Here is a 24,036-nt window from a genome sequence, read left to right as displayed (position 1 = left end):
TATTTCTGACATTTCTTACTAAATTTGGGTTCATGAGGTTGTACTCCAACCAACAAAAGCTTTTTCTCTAGAAGCTTTTTTTTTTTAATATGCATATTCAGTTAAATTTAAAGCATAGAAAAACAGGGAAGTAGTATTAGTCATACATTCTATCCTGAGGATGATTTTTTGATAGTTTGGTGAATTTTTTAAATTGATTTTTATTCTTGAAATTAGGATACCTCCTGCAATTTTTTATTTGTAGTGATAGTTTTCTCAACATTTATCTTACAGGAACACCAAATTGCTTTTTCCATTATTGTATTTTTAAAGCTGTATTCTTAGACTGTTTGACCTTTATATTCTGTATTATTCACTATGATTAATGAGAGTTAGAGCTTTTAATTGCAGCATAAGAAAACTACTCTCAACACCCCAAAGAATATAATAATTACCTTAATACTTCCCCCTTTGGGGCATATTCTTATGAATTATATCAGTGAAGGCCACAAACAATTTAAAACCTAGAAAGTATTATACAAACCTTTTATATTCCCTTTTGTTTAGTGAATTCTGTAGGTGTGAATGAAAAATTTTTTTTTTTTTCAAGTATATACATATCTTCACCCACTGGATTTCATGCAGTTTACATCTCTTGCCAGTGGTTTTTTTTTTTTTTTTTGAATACCACAGTATCTTCTCTAATAAAATATCTCTTCTTTATTCATTATTTTGTTAGGGTGGGTTCAAATTAAATATATATGCCTCTTTTATTCCAAAAATCTGAAGACTGCAAATAGTAAGATTACTTCTTATTGCTATCCATTGGTTATTTGCACTTAACAGCATTTTAATGGGCTTCCCTGATAGCTCAGTTGGTAAAGAATCCACCAGCAATGCATGAGAGTCCGGTTCAATTCCTGGGTCAGGAAGATCTGTTAGAGAAGGGATAGGCTACACACTGTAGTATTCTTGGGCTTTTAATATTGAATTATTTCTTTTGACTTTTCATATTCTGCTTTTAATGCATGAAGCATATCATCTACAGTGAATCTTCACTATGGAAACATCTGGGTAAACTTTAATACTCTTCTTTACATACTTGATAATCATTGAATCAAGATCTTGAAGGTTAATCGAGTTCCTTTGACACCAGTCTGAGTCCTGTGATTAGATGTTCTTAAAGAAGCAAGAAATGAGATGAAGAATTGCAATGGTGTTGAAATTTAGAAGCATAAAATATATTTTGGAAAGTTTGTTCCTAATGTTATTCTGCACAGCAACAAATGAGTGTGACATTAACAGTTATTCTTCATTTTACTCAATGGGATCAGAATCACTGGTTGGTAACCCCTGAAATTGTCTCTGAATGTTATTACCATGAGAAATCATTTTTTAAGATGGAAACTTGTCTTCATGATAGATCTAAATTTTATTTAAAAAAACTGTTATATTAAAGAGAAATTTCCATTCAAGAGACGTAAAGCTCCACTAACATTCTGCCTTATTTGGATATACTTTTAATTTCTATATAGATTTAGAAAGAAAGTGAAAATAATAATTTAGATCATACTATCTAGTATAACTTAGGAGAAATACTTATTTAGTAAAGACACAATTTAATAGTCAGAGTTTTCTTTAGAGTTGATTGATTTCTAAAGTTCAGATCCAGAAGACATTATCCATCCTCTTACATTATACTCAGTTTATTGACTGAAAAGAATGGAATTGGAAATGATTGCAAAAGGTTCATAAACTTTAATAGATAACAAGCTACTTAGTGTTAGAGGCAACTCTGGGAATCAGTTTCCAGGTTCTCAGTCAAGTATTCTATTGCAAAATGCTACTTTGACTCCTTCTAACCCATCCCTCTCAAAAATCATCTAAGCTTATTTAACACATTCCCCAGAATATGGCTTTAATTGTGCTTTTTAGCCATTGTCATCTGTTAGAAAATAAATTAACATTAAATTCCTCATGATGCAACGTATGCTCCGTTTGTTTTTTTTAAAAAGCTTTAGAAATACTGACAAGTAGCATAAACATGAAAAAGTGAAAGTGTTAGTCATTTGGTTATGTCTGACTCTGCAACCCCGTAAACTATAGCCCACCAGGCTGTTCATGGGATTCTCCAGGCAAGAATACTGGAATGGGTAACCATTCCCTTCTCCAGGGGATCTTCCTAACCCAGGGATTGAACCTGGGTGCATTGCAGGCAGATTCTTTACTATCTCAGCCACTAGGGAAGTCCAAGCATAAACATAAATATCTTCTTTTCTTCCTTTAATCTAAGTGATATTCTAGTTTATGATACTAAATTTGCTTCACATTGCTTTAACTTGGTAAGATCTTGAAATCAATACAGAAATGTTATTTAATGATTTTCAGTGTAATTTATGTCACTCTTTACTTTTTCTGCCTTTGTAAAATATATGTAATATAGGTCATAACATCCCTGTCTATAATTCTTAATAGCAACAAATGATATGTTATATATAATGTTTTATTTAATCTCTATTCTCTGGTTGACAGATTTTAATTCTGCCATCTTCTATTGACAGCAATATGTCATATATTTTTTATCCATTTCAAAGAATAATTTCTTCCTATCAAAATTTTTACTTTCTCCTGGCTTCATGCTTTTTTAAGAATGATATTCTACCTAGAAAGCATTCCATCTATTTCATATATTCCTGGTACAAAACAGTAGGTTAGTAAATTGTTTTTGAGAGAAATAAGAAAAAGAGGAAGGGGCTGGGCATTTATTTAGTGTTACTGTATCAGACACCACCATGCTTTACTACCACCTTGTTACCAACTAGGCAGATTCCCAGGTAAAATAATCTGTACATGACAACAGTCAAGCAGCAGCAGATCCACGATTTTAATTCCAGTCTTTCTGACTCTAAAGCTACTTTCTACTTCATCCATGTCTTTGTAGAAGTGTATAATCTACAAATCTTTTGCAGTGATTTCTTAATATTAAAATAAGTAAAAGAGATAGATATGGTAGTACTTATGAATGGTGATTCTATTTCTGCACCAAATCTTGCATATAACCTATTTTTATCATACCTCCCACTATTTTTCTATTTCAGGCATTTGTTACATCCCATTTAGATTTCCATTATAACTGCTTAATTATTTTCCTTTCTCTCTGATTCCCTTCTACACCTAAGCAAGGTTCCTAAAGCATATCTTTTATCTTGTCACTCTTCTGCTTTAAAGCATTTCAAGGTTTCTAATTATCTACAAGACAAATTTCAGTTTATGTTCTTGATCCACGTGGTCTTACTGTGCTTATTCACACACTTCCACTGAACTATTTACATCTTTTGGTCATAATCATCACTTTTCCAAATTCATACTTAAGATTTTTTTCTTCTCACTCCACCTGGAATAATCCCTTGTTTTGCCATCATTTATAGAAATGTTTTTCAATTGAAAGTAAAATGCTGCTTATTCAATAAATACTGCTTGGGACCCCACCTGAAAGTGGTCTCTCTTGCGTCTGTTTCCACATCACTTTGTAGCTCTGTGATAACTGAAGTTATTAAGGATGCTTAGACTCTACAAGGAAGAGAATTTGACGTGACAACTTTTTTCATATATTTGAAGGGCCCTCAGCTGGAAGAAGGGTAGGCTCACTCATGGTGGTCCTAAAAGGCAGAACAAGGACCAGTGTGAATATATTATGGTGGAATAAGTTGCAGCAACTTTAGTATCTGCTTCAAGAAATATTGAATTCTTTCTTCAAAGAAAGTATTTCAGTAAAATCTGGATGTTCCCTGACTGTGGATATTACAGGATTAATCACCATTATTTATCTTATAGTAGTTTACATTCATTATATTTTCTTTACAAGACCTGAGCTCTTTGAGAATAAGGACTTTTGTTTATAGCTGTGTATCTTATCATGTTTACCGGTTTGGCTTTGTTACACCAAGAAAATATAGACATATGCCTTTAGTACCACATGGTATAAATATAAACTCATCTTTATTAGGAGAAACACCTTAAAGGAAAGAAATAGCAAAGTGGACCCTCATCTCAATTCTCATAGTCCCAAATAGAAGTGGGCTTAGATTCCCTTGGGTCCAGGCCCCACGCAAAGTGCTCAGCTGAAGGGGTGTCGGGGGTAGGATACATCATGTGTGTGTGCGTGTGTTGTATGTGTGTGTGCGTGTGTTGTATGTGTGTGTGCGTGTGTGCACACTCAGTTATATCTGACTCTTTGCAACCCCATGGATTGTAGTCCACCAGGCTTCTCTGTTCATGGGATATCCCAGACAAGAATACTGGAGCAGTTGCCATTTCCTACTCCAGGGGATCTTCCCAACCCAGGGGTTAAAACTGCATCTCTTGCATCTCCTGAATTAGCAGGTGGAGTCCTTAGCATTGCACCATCTCAAAAGCCCATTGGATGCATCTAGCCGAGCACTGTTATCCTCCTGGAGGAACTAGCCTTGTTAGAAAGGAGGAGTTTCTGGATCTCAGACTCTAATATTAATCTATTCTTCTTGAGCTAAGACTTACTGAGCTAATTTCTCACTAAATTATCCAGATTGAGGAAATGAGTCACCCAGATCTGTTTCTTCTTATGCTTGCAATGCCTTTGCATGAAAGCAAGTATTCTTTAAAAGCAGTACTAAAAGAGAAAGAAGGTAAATAGACCTCTATCATGTTATATAGCATTTAGCACAGGAAAAGAGAGTAGAAAATGGAAATAAATCTTTGGACTTTTGTGTCTGGTTAGAAGTTAATAATTAATGTGTCCAGGCCTGGTGCACTGGGAAGACCCAGAGGGATCGGGTGGAGAGGGAGGTGGGAGGGGGGACCGGGATGGGGAATACATGTAAATCCATGGCTAATTCATGTCAATGTATGACAAAAACCACTGCAATGATGTAAAGTAATTAGCCTCCAACTAATAAAAATAAATGGAAAAAAAATTAATGTGTCCAGTAAGGAAGTGTGTCAATTCATCAATTGTAAGAAGCAGAAACCAGCAACTCTGGCTGACTGTAGGAGAGGTGAAGTACTTTAAGAAGGGCACTGAAGGAGGAGCTGGATGCCTGGGGGCCTGGGCTTGTGATGTACAGAAACCAAGGCAGGGGCAGAAGAATAGGAACAGGAGAGCTAGGAAAGCTCTGAGGGCAAGAACTGGTTGATACTGATAATGCTGCCGCAGGGATGGAACTTGAAACCATGCTGCTAAGTGAACGAATCCATGCACAAAAAACCACACATTATATCATTTAATTTATATGAAATACCCATCATACTTAAATCCACAAAGGCATAAAGCAGATCAGTGGTTGCCTGGGCTAAGGAGAAGGGAGAATGGACTATTAAGTGAGTGCTTAATAGGCTTAGGGTTTCCATTTAGTATGATGAATGTGTCTTGGAACAAGATTAAAGGTGACAGTTGTACAACATTGTGAATGTGCTAAATGCCAGTGAGTTGTACACTTGAAAACACTTAATGATTAATTTTAGGTTGGCCTTATAAAATTTTACCTCAGTTAACAGAAAGGAACAGACTGGTTGGACTACTCTGGGAGAAATGGAATTCCAATTGTTTCTTCTATTTTTGCTTCACTTACCCCAAATTACAACTTTTCATTTTGGCCAAATTTAGGCCATATGCTATCCTTTTTATTGAATATAGGTAATGAAAGAAAGTATCCTCCTCTAAAGCTTCTTAGCCAGAGTCATACCCCAAAATTTCATGGACCTGCAAGAATACAGAGACAATGGGGAAGATGTAATTTCCCCCAAGTAATAACATGCTGTTAGGAAGTGATGGTGGGTATGGGTCATACACAAACATGCCTAAAATATTCTTATTATTGGCAAAAAATCAGTAATCAGGGATAAAATAATTTTTGTAAGGAAAACTGGTAAAGATGTTTTTAAAAAGGAAACAAGTGTCTTTACACATATTACTGCTTTAAGAATTTAGCCTTTTCTTAAAATATATGTGTAGCTACTTTGTATGCAAGCAATTGCTTGGAATACAAAAATAGCTAAGGTCTCACAGTCATAAAGAATCCGCCTGCCAATGTAGGAGATGCAAGAGATGCCAGTTCGATCTCTGGGTCGGAAAGATCCCCTGGAATAGGAAATGGCAACCCATTCCAGCATTCTTGTCTGAAAAATTCCAAGGACTGAGAAACCTGGCAAGCTACAGTTGATGGGGTGGCAAAGAGTTGGACATGATTGAGTGATTGAGCATGTATGCATGCATTTCCTTTGAATAGTTCCTAGAATGCACATTGTGCAGAATTCAGAGGATAAATAGAGCTGACAAACAGCCCCTTTGATGTCCACTGGAATGTAATACATATTTTTCAAACATTGTGGGAAAAGAGAAATCACAATTAGTTCTCCTCTTTTCACTAATTATAGTTCTTATTCTCAGGAATCATTGTGGGATTAAATTTGGTTAAAATTTAGTAATTTAGATGAATCTCCTTGAGGTGTTTCAATAGGTCTGAGGTAGGATTACTGAGGGAAAATACAGTGATAAACAGACACTTGATTTTTAGAATCCAAAGAGTATAAAGAATTCAGCTTCTGTCCAAGTGTCTGTTTCTACTCTTGTATCCAATCTGAGCAGTGTGCAATGATGCTTGCTCTCTGTGGTGACTGAGAAAGTTGCATCAGATGAAGCCCTTAAATGTATACAAAACTGAGCATAATCAAACCAACATAACTGTTACATATATCAAGAAAAAAAGCTTTATTAGTCAAGTGTCTTCTTTGTGACAGTATTTATTGCAAAATAGAAATTTACCTGAAACACAGACAACTGGTATTGTACCCTTTATACTATAATAATATATCAGACAAGTATTCATCCAAATAGGGACTTTACAATAAAATTCTATCTGGCACACAGGTTGGAAAATGCAGACTTGGATACAGTTACAAGAGCAGAAAGACCACTGGATATGGATGCCAAAGACCTGGGTTTGAGAGCTGAATGCGACTATCTTTGCAAACTAGGGCAGGTCACCTGAATTCTCTGTAACTTAGACTCCTGCCTCACAGTGATGTTGTACAGAATATTATATGTGTCATTTGCTATGATATGCTTTCTGTTTTTTTTTTTTTATGTAATTTTCCTCAAGACACAACTTTATTTTCTCAAAACACTGCTCATGATTTTAACGTTGTTTGAAGCAAAATGAGGAAATACAGAAGTCAGTCAGTGCTACAAGTTATCCGTTCTAAGAACAACTTTATTCTGCAAAGTACTGTGCTTCCACTGGCAAAATCACACATTCGCTTCTGTTGTGGGGGAGATTAATTCAAGAACTAGTCTCTTTTGACTGTGGCTGCTCCTTATTGCTGACCTTCATCTCTTACTATCTCCTAAACTTAACGCTTCACTCACAATAGTTCTAGCCTACTTATCTTCAGTAACACAACTCCTGACAATAGAAGGAAAAAGAAAGCTAGCATGAAATCTGGTAGGTAGCAAGGCACAACCCTAGGTCAATGGGTTTGGAACTTGTAATATTAAATATCAGATGGACAGGGGTTGACCTTCACTTATTCTATGTCAGTTGGGGAAATGAGTTGGGGATTGACGGGTGAGTGGTAGAGGGATGGAGAGAATAGTAAAGGAGAAGAGAGAGACTGGGGCAAACTTGAGGAAGGGGAGGATAAACAGAAGTGGTATCCAAGCACAACCGGATATACTTAGATTCTATTTTAAATTATGTCAAATTACACTTTTACCCCTGTAGCTACTGGAAACTGACATTCAACTAGAGAATGACAAGCAAGAAATAGCCAGGTGACATGGAATCCCTTAAGAATAAAGCCATCATTATTTCTCTTGCAGTTTGTACTTGCAAGTTTTGCATCTTCCTTTACTAAACTTTTACAATATTACTGTGATAAAGATGGACAAAAACTAACTATTGATTCTCCACTGTGGACTAAACAAAAGGAAATTTGCTTAAATTGTAGTCAAGTAAAAACATCTTGGCTAAAAAGTCCTTATCTGTGCCAAAATATATTTCTTAAATGAATTTCCCACTTTAGTAAACAGTTATTGAATTTACCAGGCTTCTCTGGTTGTAGAGAATCTGGCTGCAATGCAGGAGACCCAAGTTCAATCCCTGGGTCAGGAAGATATTCTGGAGAAGGGAAAGTCTACCCACTCCAGTGTTCTTGCCTGTAAAATCCCACAAACAGTGGAGCCTGGTGGGCTATACTACATGGGGTCGCAAAAGTCCTGCACAACTGAGAGACTAACACTTTCACTTTTCATTGAATTTAGTAATTCTTATTTTTGCAATACATCAGTTTTAAGCCAGGATGATTACATTGGAAGACCCAAGGTTGAACATAGACATAAGAGGCAAAGGTAGCTTTCTACACTGTATGATCAACAATCACTCACCCTTAACTTTTTCCCCAAAGACTATCACATTTCCTGAAATTTTCACATTAATGACTTTTGGGGATGAGCCACTGAGGACTCTACAGTGGAAAATTGTGTCTGGAATACACTGCACTTAATTCTAGTCATCTGCACTTAGACATTATTTTTTTAAAGAACAATTCTCAATCACCTAGAAAAATTCCAAGAGATTGGAACACAGGTGTAGGGAAGTGAATCCAGAATCACTTGTCACAAAAGTCACCAAATTCCCTAGTGGTGGCTTGTGTGCATGAAAATCCCTAGAGAAGGTAGTCAGCCATTTGAGAGTACAAAGAACATGTCCAGCAATTAAATTATTTACTCAGCAAATATGTACTGAGCCCATATAATAATGCAGAAGTCCTTGGTGCTGGGGCTAGGGTAGTTAATAAAATGGATAAAAATTTTTGTCCTCATGGACTTTGAATTCTAATAAGAAAGGCAATCAAAAATAGTACATGAAACAAATATACAGAGTGCTAATTACTGACATGGGTTAAGGTGAAAAGTAAAGCCAAGAAAGGGGCCAAGAAGTCTGCATGTGTGTGTGCACATGCGCATGTGTGCACACTTCCCAGAAAGGAACTTAAAATTTTAGAGAAGGTTGTTTTATGGTGAAGGTTAAAGGAAGCCAAGGAATGAGCCATCAGATATCTGGGGGGAAGATGCTTCAAGTAGAGGAATTAGCAAAAGGCACTGGATAATCTCATAAGTATAAAAAGAAAGGGATTCCAGAAGGAATGATGAAGCGCTGTAATCCCTTCCTTCATAATTTGGTTTAATGTCAGTCTTCCCTTGAACCTTCCCTTCACCTGGGTGCATATCACCTGATGAGTCAAGTGATGATGGCCTTGACTCATCACTCCCTTTGCCAGTGGGGCCATTGGTTCTTTGTGAAAAGCACTACTATCTACAGGCACTCTCCTATAAATTTCATCTCTTTTCAACCCACATCCTCATCTCCCTCTGTTCATCACTTGACTATTGATTTCTCCATCTCTGGAACTTGATTCCTCTGTCAAATTTTGTGACTGTTATCAACTTCACAATGTCCAGGTTTTTAAATTTTCCGTCACAATCTTTCTGTGCCAGCCTTTGATAATCACCCTTGCCTTAGATTAGGTCCTTAACTATGATCTATGTATGACAACACACTTTCTGACTAAATCCTACTACCATCATCTCTCAACAGCGATCCTATCACCTCTTCCCATGTACCACCACTGTGGGCTTTGGACACACAGCCAGTGGCTGCCTGACTGTGGAGTGGACAGGCTCAGGACGCTGGAATTGCTTCTTGTTGTCATTTGCTGCTCCTCTGACACTTGGCCCTCCAGAGGCTGACCGGTGTGCAGTTCTGGTGCAAATACCACTACCAGCTGCCACAGAACTCTGCCCAGCTTCTTAAAATGAAGGAAATCCCGTTTCCTTCCAGGAGGTTTACAACTTTTTAGTCTCAGCTTTGTCAGCATTTCCAGTATGCCAGCTGATATTGGGAATGCTGAGTTAGGCTGGTTCTAGAATATGATGGGCTTCCCTGGTGGCTCAATGGTAAAGAATCCACCTGTAATGCAGAAGATGTGGGTTTGATCCCTGGGTTAGAAAGATCCCCTGGAAGAGGGCATGGCAACCCACTCCAGTTGCCTGGAGAATCTCATGGACTGAGGAGCCTGGAGGGCTATAGTCCATAGGGTCACAAAGAGTTAGACATAACTGAAGTGACTGAGCACGCACATACACTAGAATACGATACCTATCTGGGTACCATCCCCCAAAGGAAGGTAATATTTCCTTTTGAAATTTTTAAATAATTTCTCCCTAGGTAATGAGCTGTTTGCCTGCTTTGTCAAGGGAAGCTACCCATGGTGACTTGTCCTCTAAGGGAGGATCGAGATAGGAGGAATTGTTCAAGGATACAAAAGTCACTCTCTGGCAAGAAAGAATTAGTTGAATAAAACACTCTTCAGCTAAGAAAATATGAGAAACATCCTCCTAACCAAACCCCTCTCCCAATATATTGATTTCATCTCTCCTGTATTGAGCCTCACAGTAGTAAAAAAAAAAATTGCCCTAAGTTTTTAAGGACTATAACAATGTAGTTGAGAAAACTAAGATCAACTTACCTTAAGAGGAGGATTGCTTTCTTTAGGGTTTCTTCACCCAGAGTTCTCAATTATTTGTTGAGGCTATTGCTGCATAGAGTAAAAAAGAGAAGATAATGTATTAAGTTTCAGATTTGTAAAATGTATAAAAGGCCATTTAAGTTGAGACATCCAAATAAATAATAAAGATAACTAAAGCATAGGTGGGCTTTATGACCTGTAAAGGGGACTAGGATATCATCAAAATAGTGATGAGAGGGAAAAAAAGAAGAGTAGACTGCTATCCTAAAGGAAGTTGATGTTGCTGTTGTTCAGCCTCCAAGTCGTGTCCAACTCTTTGCAACCCCAAGGACTGCAGCATGCCTGGCACCCCGGTCACTCACCATCTCCAGAAGTTTTCCCTAGTTCATGTTCATTGCATCAGTGATGCCATCCAGCCATCTCACCCTCTGACGCCCTCTTCTCCTTCGCCCTCAATCTTTCCCAGCATCAGGGACTTTTCCAATGAGTTGTCTGTTTGCATCAGATGACCAAAATACTGAAGCTTCAGCTTCAGCATCAGTCCTTCCAGTGAATATTCAGGGTTGATCTCCCTTAAGATTGACTGGTTTGATCTCCTTGCTGCCCAAGGGACTTTCCGGAGTCTTCTCCAGCACTACAGTTTGAAGTCATCAATTCTTTGGCATTCTGCCTTCTTTATGGTCCAGTTCTCAGAACCGTATGGGACCATTGGGAAGACTACAGCCTTGACTATATGGACCTCTGTCGACAGAGTAATGTCTCTGCTTATCAACACACTGTCTAGGTTTGTCATTGCTTTCCTGCCAAGAAGCAATCATCTTCTGATTTTATGGCTGCAGTCACCATTCCCAGTGATTTTGGAACCCAAGAAGAACAAATCTGTAACTGCTTCCACCTTTGCCCCTTCTATTTGCCATGCAGCAATGGGGCCAGATGCCATGATCTTAAGTTTTTTTCCTTTTTTAAAAATATATAGTCTTAAGCTGACCCTCTCACTCTCCTTCACTCTCATCAAGAGGCTCTGTAGTTCCTCTTCACTTTTTGCCGTTAGAGTGGTATCTGCCACATATCTGAGGTTGTTGATGTTTCTCCCACTTATCTTGATTCTGGCCTATCTCAACCCTTCATGGATCACTGCCTTGCCATGGTGAAGGGGCTTGTGTAACTCAATGAAGCTATGAGCCATGCCATGCTGTATAGAGCCACCCAAGACAGATTTGTCATAGCAGAGAGTTCTGACAAAACATGATCCACTGGAGGAGGCAAACCACCCCAGTATACTTGCTGTGAGAAGTTCATGAACTATATAAAGGAAGTTAGGTCTCATTAAAGATTATGCTGCTTGAGATTTCATTCAGGTCGGTTCAGTTCAGCCACTCAGTCGTGTCTGACTCTTTGCAGCTCCATGGACAGCAGCACACCAGGCCTCCCTGTCCATCACCAACTCTCGGAGTTTACCCAAACTCATGTCCATTGAGTCAGTGATGCCATCCAACCATCTCAACCTCTGTTGTCCCCTTCTACTCCTGCCTTTAATCTTTAAAAGCATCAGGGTCTTTTCAAATGAGTCAGTTCTTTGCATCAGGTGGCCAAAGTACTGGAGTTTCAGCTTCAGCATCAGTCCTTCCAATGATCACCCAGGACTGATCTCCTTTAGGATGGACTGGTTGGATCTCCTTGCAGTCCAAGGGACTCTTAAGAGTCTTCTCCAAATTCACAGTTCAAAAGCATCAATTCTTCGGTGCTCATCTTTCTTTATAGTCCAACGCTCACATCCACTGGATGTGACCACTGGAAAAACCACAGCCTTGACTAGACAGACCTTTGTTGGCAAAGTAATATCCTTGCTTTTTAACTTGCTGTCTAGGTTGGTCATAACTTTTCTTCCAAGGAGTAAGCGTCTTTTAATTTCATGGCTTCAATCACCATCTGCAGTGATTTTGGAGCCCCCCCAAAATAAAGTCTCTAATTGTTTCCACTATTTCCCCATTTATTTGCCATAAAGTGATGGGGCCAGATGCCATGATCTTATTTTGCTTAATGCTGAATTTAAACCAACCTTAACTCTCCTCTTTCACTTTCATCAAGAGACTCATTAGTTCTTTGCTTTCTGCCATAAGGGTGATGTCATCTGCATATCTGAGGTTATTGATATTTCTCCCACAATCTTGATTTTATTCTGTGCTTCATCCAACCCAGAATTTCTCATGATATACCCTGCATATAAGTTAAATAAGCAGGGTGACAATATATAGCCTTGATGTACTCCCTTCCCTATTTGGAACCAGTCTGTTTTTCCATGTCCAATTCTAACTGTTGCTTCCTGACCTGGATACAGAATTCTCAAGAGGCAGGTCAGGTAGTCTGATATTCCCATCACTTTAAGACTTTTCTAAGTTTGCTGTGGTCCACACAGTCAAAGGCTTTGGCATAGTCAACAAAGTAGAAGTAGATGTTTTTTTGGAAGTCTCTTGCTTTTTTGATGATCCAACGGATGTTGGCAATTTGATCTCTGGTTCCTCTGCTTTTTTTAAATCCAGCTTGAACATGTGGAAGCCTAACTTGGAGAATTTTGAGCCTTACTTTACTAGCATGTGAGATGAGTGCAATTGTGCGGTAGTTTGAGCATTCTTTGGGATTGCCTTTCTTTGGGATTGGAATGAAAACTAATCTTTTCAAGTCCTGTGGCCACTGCTGAGTTTTCCACATTTGCTGGCATATTGAGTGCAGCACTTTCACAGCATCATCTTTTAGGATTTGAAATAGCTCAACTGGATTCCATTACCTCCATTAGCTTTGCTCATAGTGATGCTTCCTAAGGCCCACTTGACTTCCCATTCCAGGATGTCTGGCTCCAGGTTGCTGATCACACCATCGTGATTATCTGGGTCATGAAGATCTTTTTTGTATAGTTCTTCTGTGTATTCTTGCCATTTCTTCTTAATATCTTCTGCTTCTGTTAGTTCCATACCATTTCTGTCCTTTATTGTACCCATCTTTGCATGAAATATTCCCTTGGTAAAAAAAAAAGAAAGAAAGAAATATTCCCTTGGTATCTTTAATTTTCTTGAAGAGATCTCTAGACTTTCCCATTCTATTGATTTCTACTATTTCTTTGCAATGACCACTGAGGAAGGTTTTCTTATCTCTCCTTGCTATTCTTTGGAACTCTACATTCAAATGGGTATGTCTTTCCTTTTCTCCTTTGTCTTTTGCTCCTCTTCTATTCACAATTATTTGTAAGGGCTTCTCAGACAACCATCTTGCCTTTTTGCATTTCTTCTTCTTGGGGATAGTCTTAATCACTGCCTCCTGTACAATGTCATGAACCTCTATCCATAGTTCTTCAGGCACTCTGTCTATCAGATCAAATCTGATAGGTTTCAATAAGTAATGATTATAATAAGTAATAATGATTCAGTAAGTAATGATTCAATAAGTAATGATCTGAGAGGTTTCAATAAGTAATGATAAAATCTGTTGTTTATTTTCTATCAATGGAGCTATCTCATTTTAATTTCTCAAAAACCTTATGGGGTGGATATTATAATCCCTTTTTTTTTTTTTTTTTTTTACAGATGATGCTCAGACCATGTAGGTTACTTTCCAAGATCATACCTAAGAATCTGGACTTCAGAGCTACACTGAAAAAGACTAAAGACTTGATGGCTTCTGAGATTTTATATATTGCTACATATTATGAATTGCTTTGACTTTATGCTTTTGTGTAGGTATGTACATACATATAGACGGATAGGTGTTTGATTCTGCCTCTGATTCTTAAACTAATCTTGTCTCTAATCAGACAAAATGTATAAGATCTTGGACTCATAACCCAGAGCCTTAACCTTGTCTTCTATCTTTGACTCATTCAGGTCTTATACCTAATATTAAGGACAGAATTCTCATCTTGTGATCCTCATCCAGGCCTTCTTGTCCCTTTTTATTTCCATCTTGGTTATGTGGGCAGTGTTCCAGGTCTGCCTTTTGCATACTCTTCTGCTATGAAATTAAAGTACTCAAGTATATGAACTCGAATCTTTAATGTGTGAATCTTCCAAGTATTCAAGTTTACACAAAGCTCAGTTTGATGAAGCCCTCTAGCATGTGAGAAAATAAATCTAAGAAACTTTTCTGATGGTAATATACTAACTTTGGTGATTGATTGCATCAGCAGGGAGAAAGTGTTATCTGCATTGTTACTCTCACTTTCTCTCTAGCTAGATAGATGGGATATTAAACATGAGCTTGCCCCACATTTCTGGCCTGAATTGCTGGATGAATGTTGATGCCTCCATTTGAGATACAGAAGGAATTAATAATAGAAGAAGGGGCCAAGAAAAGGATTAAGAATTAAGCCAGTCTGCTGACTAGCTGGCTGGTGGTGCCATCAACTAAAATAGAAAATCCAAGAGAGCAGAATGGTGGACTGTAGTAAATTATGAATGGAATTTTGAACATAATAAGTTTAATATGCCTTTGAGAATGAAGGTAAATACATAACTCTTGACTTTAGAAGAGGGTTAGTGTTAGAAAGAAAAACATGGGAGTTATCTGTATATAATTTTATGTATCTACAGTGACCATATCACTGAATTGCTTGAAAGAGAAGAGAACATATTAATTCCCAATAATATTTTAAACTATATCTTAAAGAAAAATATGGTTGGTCCTCTGTATCAACAGAGGATGAAGAAGTAGTTGATACATAGGCCAGCTATCCCTAGAGAAGGAAATGGCAACCCACTCCAGTACTCTTGTCTGGAAAATCCCATGGATGGAGGAGCCTGGTAGGCTACAGTCCACAGGATCACAAGGAGTTTGACACCACTGAGAGACTCCACTTTAGGGCCAAATATGGCATGCCACTTTATATATGAAACTCCAACATTTTCTGATTTTGGATATCCCCTTGTGAATATTAAGGGATAACTATAATGGTAATACAGTAAGGGATAACTATAATGTGAAGATTTGTGTTTTCTTATACTTATGTAAAAGCCAAATAAAATTTTATAATTTTATAATATATTGATATTTTTATTGACTATAACTTAGAGCCTAAATAAAAGCAGTGTACTTGCTTTGCAAATGTAACATCAGCACAAGACCCTTGGCTTGACCAGATTTTTGCCCTAAAGTTCCACTCAGTAAAATTTTGAATCCATCATTGTTTGTGTGACATATACGCTTTTGGGATTCATTTTTATTAAGATATTCAAGACTTTGCTGGCTATATATGTATAGTTTCAGTACGCTTTAAGAGGAGTTCTACTTTTATTTACTCTTGAACAGTATATGAGATAATTCATGAGGACAGTAAGTAATTTCTCACTAAAATTATAGAGTGAATAGGAATAGAAGTATAGCATTATATGTTTCTGAAACCCAATCTCATGCCTACTATTTACAATAATAATTGAATTTATAGAATATCATCAATTTAAAAACATTTATAGATAACAATTTCAAATTTTATTAGTTGGTTACTCAAAGACAATGTTTGTATTTAGTCATAACACTACATTACTCTATAAGCTAATTTTTCTACTTGCCTCATTTCCACTTATATCATATTACTTTGTATTCAATTAAAATAAATTTACATTAAACAGCATTATGGTTGAAAGAATTTTTATTCAACAAGTAGAGGATGATTTTTTTATTTATATACATTTTCAGAATTATATTTTGTGAACTTTTCTTACAATATTATGAAATAAAAAAATAATGATTATAAACTTACAAACTTAAAAGCACCTATTGGGCAGATGATTAAAAGTTTCAGCAATTATTGTAAACAGAATTTTGATAATAAACATTTGTGCCAAGAAATATCCTGAAGAAAGTGAAAGTGAAAGTATTAGTCACTCAGTTGTGTCCAACTCTTTGTGACCCTATGGACTGTAGCCTGCCGAGCTTCTCTGTTCAATTCTCCACGCAAGAATACTGGAGTGAGTTGTCATTCCCTTCTCCAAAATATAGCCTATTCTATCCATAGTATTTCAATAAATTATCATATTATTTCAATAAAATCATCAATTATACTTGGTCATAATCTTTTAGCAACTTTCTTAAGAAATGCAAACATGGTGCTATCTGTGACTGTGAGCTACTAGATAGATGAGACATCAATAAAAGAATTAGTCCTGATTTTCTGTGAAATACTTGACTTTAAATCATTAGGAAAATTATTTTTTAACATTATTCAGTGATTGAAACTCATTTCCTTCTAAAATGTGTGTGCTGCACTGCAAGTAAACATTTTTAATAATATGCTTGTATGTTGCTTAATAGTAGGAAGTGTATCTTTTCTTTTTTTTTTTTATTTATTTATTTATTTATTTATTTATTTATTTATTTATTTTTTATTTGTTGGAGGCTAATTATTTACAACATTGCAGTGGTTTTTGTCATACATTGAAATGAATTAGCCATGGATTTACATGTATTCCCCATCCCGGTCCCCCCTCCCACCTCCCTCTCCACCCCATCCCTCTGGGTCTTCCCAGTGCACCAGGCCTGAGCACTTGTCCCATGCATCCAACCTGGGCTGGTGATCTGTTTCACCCTAGATATACATGTTTCGATGCTGTTCTCTTGAAACATCCCGCCCTCGCCTTCTCCCACAGAGTCCACAAGTCTGTTCTATACATCTGAGTCTCTTTTTTCTTTTTTTTGCATATAAGGTTATCGTTACCATCTTTCTAGATTCCATATATATGTGTTAGTATACTGTAATGGTCTTTATCTTTCTGGTTTACTTCGCTCTGTATAATGGGTTCCAGTTTCACCCATCTCATTAGAACTGATTCAAATGAATTCTTTTTGATGGCTGAGTAATATTCCATGGTGTATATGTACCACAGCTTCCTCATCCATTCGTCTGCTGATGGGCATCTAGGTTGCTTCCATGACCTGGCTATTATAAACAGTGCTGCGATGAACATTGGGGTGCACGTGTCTCTTTCAGATCTGGTTTCCTCAGTGTGTATGCCTAGAAGTGGTATTGCTGGGTCATATGGCAGATCTATTTCCAGCTTTTTAAGGAATCTCCACACTGTTTTCCATAGTGGCTGTACTAATTTGCATTCCCACCAACAGTGTAAGAGGGTTCCCTTTTCTCCACACCCTCTCCAGCATTTATTGCTTGTAGACTTTTGGATAGCAGCCATCCTGACTGGTGTATAATGGTACCTCATTGTGGTTTTGATTTGCATTTCTCTGATAATGAGTGATGTTGAGCATCTTTTCATGTGTTTTTTTGCCATCCGTATGTCTTCCTTGGAGAAATGTCTGTTTAGTTCTTTGGCCCATTTTTTGATTGGGTCATTTATTTTTCTGGAGTTGAGCTGGAGGAGTTGCTTGTATATATTTGAGATTAATCCTTTGTCTGTTGCTTCATTTGCTATTATTTTCTCCCAATCTGAGGGCTGTCTTTTCACCTTGCTTATAGTATCCTTTGTTGTGCAAAAGCTTTTAAGTTTCATTAGGTCCCATTTGTTTATTTTTGCTTTTGTTTCTAAAATTCTGGGGTGTGGGTCATAGAGGATCCTGCTGTGATTTATGTCAGAGAGTGTTTTGCCTATGTTCTCCTCCAGGAGTTTTATAGAGGAAGTGTATCTTTTCCATTTTTGGTAACACCAGGCTTCGCAGATGGCACTGTGGTAAAGAATCTGCCTGCCAAAGCAAGTAACAAAAGAGACGTAGGTTCAATCCTTGGGTTAGGAAGATTGCCCCCGGAGGAGGAAATGGCAACCCACTCCAGTATTCTTGCCTGGAAGATCCCATGAACAGGGGAGCCTGGCGGGCTACAGTCCATGTGATCACAAGAAGTCAGACATTACTGAATGACTGAGTGCACAGGGCATGGTGCAATCCTTAACATGTAGTAGGTGCTTTATGTCTGTCAACTAATGGAAGAAGCTTTTTTTTTTTTCACATTTACTGAGTAGCATCCGTAATTCTCAAGTTTTCTTGCTGCTGTTGCTGCTTAATCGCTGGTGATAGAAAAATGTTCTCAGTTTAGGCAGGAACCAGGGCTATGCATTTTAAACTGAGACACTCTTAAAAATATTTTAACAATTATTCCTTTCTTCCTTCTAGATTAAGTGAAAAGTTATCTGCTCTGGAAAACATTTTTAAACTGAAATCAATCATTCATATCTAACTACTCAGCGAGAGTATAATAGTGCCTATATGTTGAACATCATTTATGTAACTTACAGCCTTCCTGAGCTGTATACCATTAAAGAGATCCTCCTGCTTTGATTTGGTTAAGGTTTCTTCTAAAAAGAATGAAAAGAAAAAGTCTGAGATAATAATTAGTATTCAAGAGTAGACTCTGCAGCAAGGCCACAGTCTGCATTTCAGTGATTGAGAACTGAACTTTCTAAATTTTATTATCTGTTATTAGAATAGACTTAGGAAGTTAGTCCATAGATTTTTACATAAGCATTCCAGACATAAAGAGGATGAGAAAAAACCTGTCCCTTTCTATTCCTGAGGAAATGTGTGAGGAAAAGAGAGATGTGGGAGAATATGATAAACAGATACATCCTTTCTATGAGTAAAGCTACCAGTGGTAGCAGAATGAAGCCTTGAATGAGTCCATCACCATTTGGGATTCTGGGTGGAGGCACCCTCATAGTTTTCCTTTCTTTGTATCATCTTAGCTAGGTCTCAGCCATAAGAGAGTTATTTTAAAGATACAACCTGAAATTTTATTTTTTCCAGTTCACTTTTGCTCTTTCCTGTACATTTTAGGCCCCCGAGTAGCTAAGCATCTGACTGACGATGTGTCAAGACTTGGCAGTGTGCTGTATTTCTGTGAGTGGATCACCTAGGCTTGTATGGAATGGGGTAGTCAGCTTACTGTTTATAGCAGCAATATGAGCAAAAGTGAGGCTGAACCCACTAGGGGAGAAATCTACACATCATAGAGGCCAAAATAAATGGTTCACAGTTTTCTTATTCACCTCTCTCTCAGCACTGGAGGACCACAGAGCATCCAGAAACTGGGCACTCAAGGAACACAACCAGAAGGCTGGCAGAGCCAGACTACTTCACCAAAGGAACTTTCCACCCCTGTCACCATAACCCCATACCCAGATGCCCTGTTGGAGAAGAAACTGGGAGGCAGAACAAGAGTAAGAAATCTGAAAGACATGATAGTTTCCTGCACTTTCTGAATATTACCCAATATATTATTTCAATTGTCCTACTGGATTAAGTTTTAGATAAGCTGCTCTGAATAAACCAGAGAAGGGACCTCTTAAAGAAGACCAGATCAGCTACATAAAAAGTAAAGAAATTGTATGCTCTCTAGAAATTAAATTTTGTAACCCACTTCATATTTTTATTAGAAAAAATGAAATTTATTCTTCCCAAATATTTAATTGTACATCTATTCTTTTCATATCTTTTATAGCAAATTCTATATATATCTGTCTTTGTACTAGTCTTCAAGGTTGCTCTACAGAGTACCACAAACTGGGTGGCTTCAGGAACAGAAATTTACTTTTGCATAGTTCTAGAGCCTAGAAGTCCAAGATCAAGGTGTTAGCCGAATTGGTATCTGGTGAGACATCTCTCTTTGGTTAATTCTCACTGTATTTTCAAATGAACTTTTCTTGGTGTATGGGCTCTTCTGGTGTCTCTTCCTCTCTTATGAGGCCGCTAGTCATTTTGGGTGAGGGCCCCACCATTTTGACCTCATTTAACCTTAATTAGCTCCTTAAACATCATATCTCCAATGCCAGGCAATCTATGGGGTTGCAAAGAGTCAAAAACAACTTAGTGACCGAACAACAACGTTGGAGATATGGACTTTAAGGAGAAGGAAATAGCAACCCACTCCAGTACTCTTGCCTGGAAAATCCCATAGACAGAGGAACCTGGTAGGCTGCAGTCCATGGGGTCGGGTCGCAAAGAGTCAGACACGACTGAGCAACTTCTCTTAAAACCACTACAATATTGTAAAATAATTAGCCTCCAATTAAAATAAGTAAATTTATATTAAAAATAAAGATTAAATGAGGTCGTAAGGATGGGGCTCTCATCTAAATACAATCACACTGAACAATAGGGCTTCAACATAGTCATTTGGCAGGGGGTTGGGGAACACATCTTCCGTGGTGGCTCAGAGGGTAAGGAATCTGCCTGCAATATAGGAGACCTGAGTGCTATCCCTGGGTCAGGAAGATCTCTGAGAGAAGAGAACGGCAACCCTCTCCAGGATTCTTGCCTGGGGAATCCTGTGGACAGAGAAGTCCAGTGAGCTACAGTTCACAGGGTCACAAAGAGTCAGGCATGACTGAGCTGACTTAGCACGCGCGCCTGGGAGGAACACATTCAGCCTATTAATATATTAACTGAAGACAGGAACCTTATCATTATATCCCTAATCCCTAGCATGGTGACTGACACATTTGAAGGCACAGATATAAAGAACAGACTTTTGGAGTCTGTAGGAGAAGGCAAGGGTGGGATGATTTGAAGGAATAGCATTGAAACATGTATATTACCATATGTGAAACAGATCACCAGTCTAAGTTCGATGCATGAAACAGGGCACTCAAAGCCAGCACAGTGGGACAACCCTGAGGGATGGGAAGGGAGAGAGGTGGGAGGGGGTTCAGGATGGGGGACACATGTACACCCGTGGCTGATTCATGTCAAAGTATGGCAAAAACTACTACAATATTGTAAAGTAATTAGCTTCCAATTAAAATAAATAAATAAAATTTTTAAAAGTACTTAATGAATGAAAAATAACACAAAAGAAAATTATAGATACAAAATGCAGTATAAGGTGATGATTAAGGACACAGACTTTTGAGACTTTTCTTCCAGTTATATCTCTTATCCAAATCTAGTTTTTAAATCTGTAAAATAGGCATAATAATAATAATGCCTCTCTTGAATTGCTACAATATTAAATGAGCATGTCTGGTAAGTTATAAGTGCTCAATAAATGTTAGCTATAACTGTTATCATTTGTGCTTCATTTGATCAGCCTATTTTTCATTTACATGTCAGCCAAAACTGACTTCATTCTTGTCTGAAAAGCAGGATCAGAGCACCCTAGGTTGTAATCAAGAGGGATAGGAGTAGAGGGAGCATGTCATGGAGCCATCATTCTGGGCAGTCGTTCCCCAGGGATGGTTGCTGTCTGCTTGGGGGCAATATTTTGGCTCTTGTGATGGGTAATATTCTTAGTGTTTTCAGGCAAAGTTAGGCTGAATTAATTTTAGAACTGACCCACTTACATATTTTTAAACTTTAGACTACAGCAGCTGAACAGCTAAGTTGGACAATTTACAAACTGTATTATGGCTTATATGGAGCAGGCCATTCTCAAAATAGGACCAAGAAGCTCAGAAGTCCAAGTCAGTGGTTCTTGACAGATTCAAGATATCAATTAAATCTTTAACCCTTACTTGTCTGCTGGAAATCTAACATTTTAGAAGGGGGAGAAAAGAAGACATGTTATAGGCTGTTTGAGAAATAAAAAAACAAATCAAATCTAGATGTCATAGTGAAAGTCACTCAGTCATGAGTGACTCTTTGCCACCCCATGGACTATACAGTCCATGGAATTCTCTAGGCCAGAATACTGGAGTGGGTAGCTTTCCCCTTCTCCAGGGGATCTTCCCAACTCAGGGATCAAACCCAGGTCTCCCGCTTTGCAGGCGAATTCTTAACCAGCTGAGCCACAAAGGAAGCCCAGATTTCACAGAACTGTTATCAAATAAATAGAAGTTTAGGAAAGTTTCAATTACACTGAACAAACTTGCCAAATTTTGATTTTAAAATTTGAATTAACTCAGTAAATGTGCAGGTTCTTCAAGTGTTCAGGGAATGGTATAAGACTGACAATGTGAAAATATCTCTATGTCTTCAAAGAGCTGAGACTTATACAGAGAGTTTATCCATTTTACTTATATTACAAAACTCACAGCCATATAAACTTTACATGTATATTGTCACAAAGAACAAGTGTATATAGAAGAAAATTTAAAGATATTAGAATTTTGTCTCATCAACCAAACTAAAGAATAAATTTACTACATATGCTAGGATTTATTTATTGGCAAATAGTTTCTTCTTGTCAAAATTCTATTAGGATCTGATTTTATAAGCCTATTAAAAATAATAGGAAAATCAATAATAATTCAGTGAACAACTTCTTTCTACTTCAACATCCTTCATATAAAATGAATGAGAACACTCCATTTTACCACTTATTGAAAGAGAAATAAAGTCATAATCTATTGACAAAGAATCAATGTCTCCTGTTTTGCCTTGGCCTAGATGTTTTATCTAAAGCAAGTAGATACTATCTTGTGAAAATATTTTGGTTTAAGTACATTCATTTTTAAATTAACCAGTCTTTCTATTCAACTAAAGAGAGCCACAAAAGGGACCCTTCAGTTCTGCCAACATTTTGCTTATAGTAAATACTGTGGCCAAAAAATCCTGGAGTTTATCAATAGCACTGGATTAATATCTGATTGTGGATCATATTTTGATAGTATGTTACTAGCAACAGTTGTACATAGTTCTTCTAATACAAGGCATCACTGATTCTAAGGACATGAGTTTGAATAAGCTCTGGGAATTGGTGATGGATAAGGAAGACTGGTGGAGAAGGCAATGGCAATCCACTCCAGTACTCTCGCCTGGAAAATCCCATGGATGGAGCCTGGTGGGCTGCAGCCCACGGGGTTGTGAAGAGTCGGACACAACTGAGCGATTTCACTTTCACTTTTCACTCTCATGCATTGGAGAAGGAAATGGCAACCCACTCCAGTGTTCTTGCTTGGAGAATCCCAGGGACAGCGGAGCCTGGTGGGATGCCATCTATGGGATCGCACAGATTTGGACACGACTGAGAGACTGAACTGAACTGAACTGAATATAAGGAATTAAAGCGTTGTTTTAAGGATATGTTCATAGTTATTGAATTTATTAACAGTTATTATCTATATTATGTGAGAAATAGTTCAAAAATACTCACCAATATAGACTAAAACCATTAATTACTAATTATTTATGGAGCTGATTGCCTAAAGGCATTTTTCAATGACAAGACAAAAAATCTATAACTAAAAAATGGAAGAATAAATGCCATTCAAATTTAAAATTACTGAAAAATTAATACAAACACTTCTGCAAATGGAGGCTGTTTTCATCCTTAAAGGAGAAATCATGGGATAATAATTCACTTCTTTATTAAAATATCAGTATCCCATATCTTTTATCTCCCTTGCAAAAAATAACTTTGAAAACTAAAATCACATTAGTTCTCAACTTTGTGTTTTTATAACTGTTAAAAAGAAAAGTGCTATATGACTTGTAAGCTTGATGAAAAATTTAATCTATACTAGCTGTAAAGTTGCACAAGATATTTCTATAATTTTTTTAGGTAAATGAATTAAAGGTCCAAATGGCAGAAAGTTACCTAAGGACTCTAGAACATCAACACTAAAC

Source organism: Odocoileus virginianus, chromosome 1, assembly GCF_023699985.2.
Source record: "Odocoileus virginianus isolate 20LAN1187 ecotype Illinois chromosome 1, Ovbor_1.2, whole genome shotgun sequence".
In the NCBI taxonomy this organism is placed as follows: domain Eukaryota; kingdom Metazoa; phylum Chordata; class Mammalia; order Artiodactyla; family Cervidae; genus Odocoileus; species Odocoileus virginianus.
The sequence above is the reverse complement of the archived record's forward strand: the minus strand, read 5'-3'. Positions refer to the sequence as shown.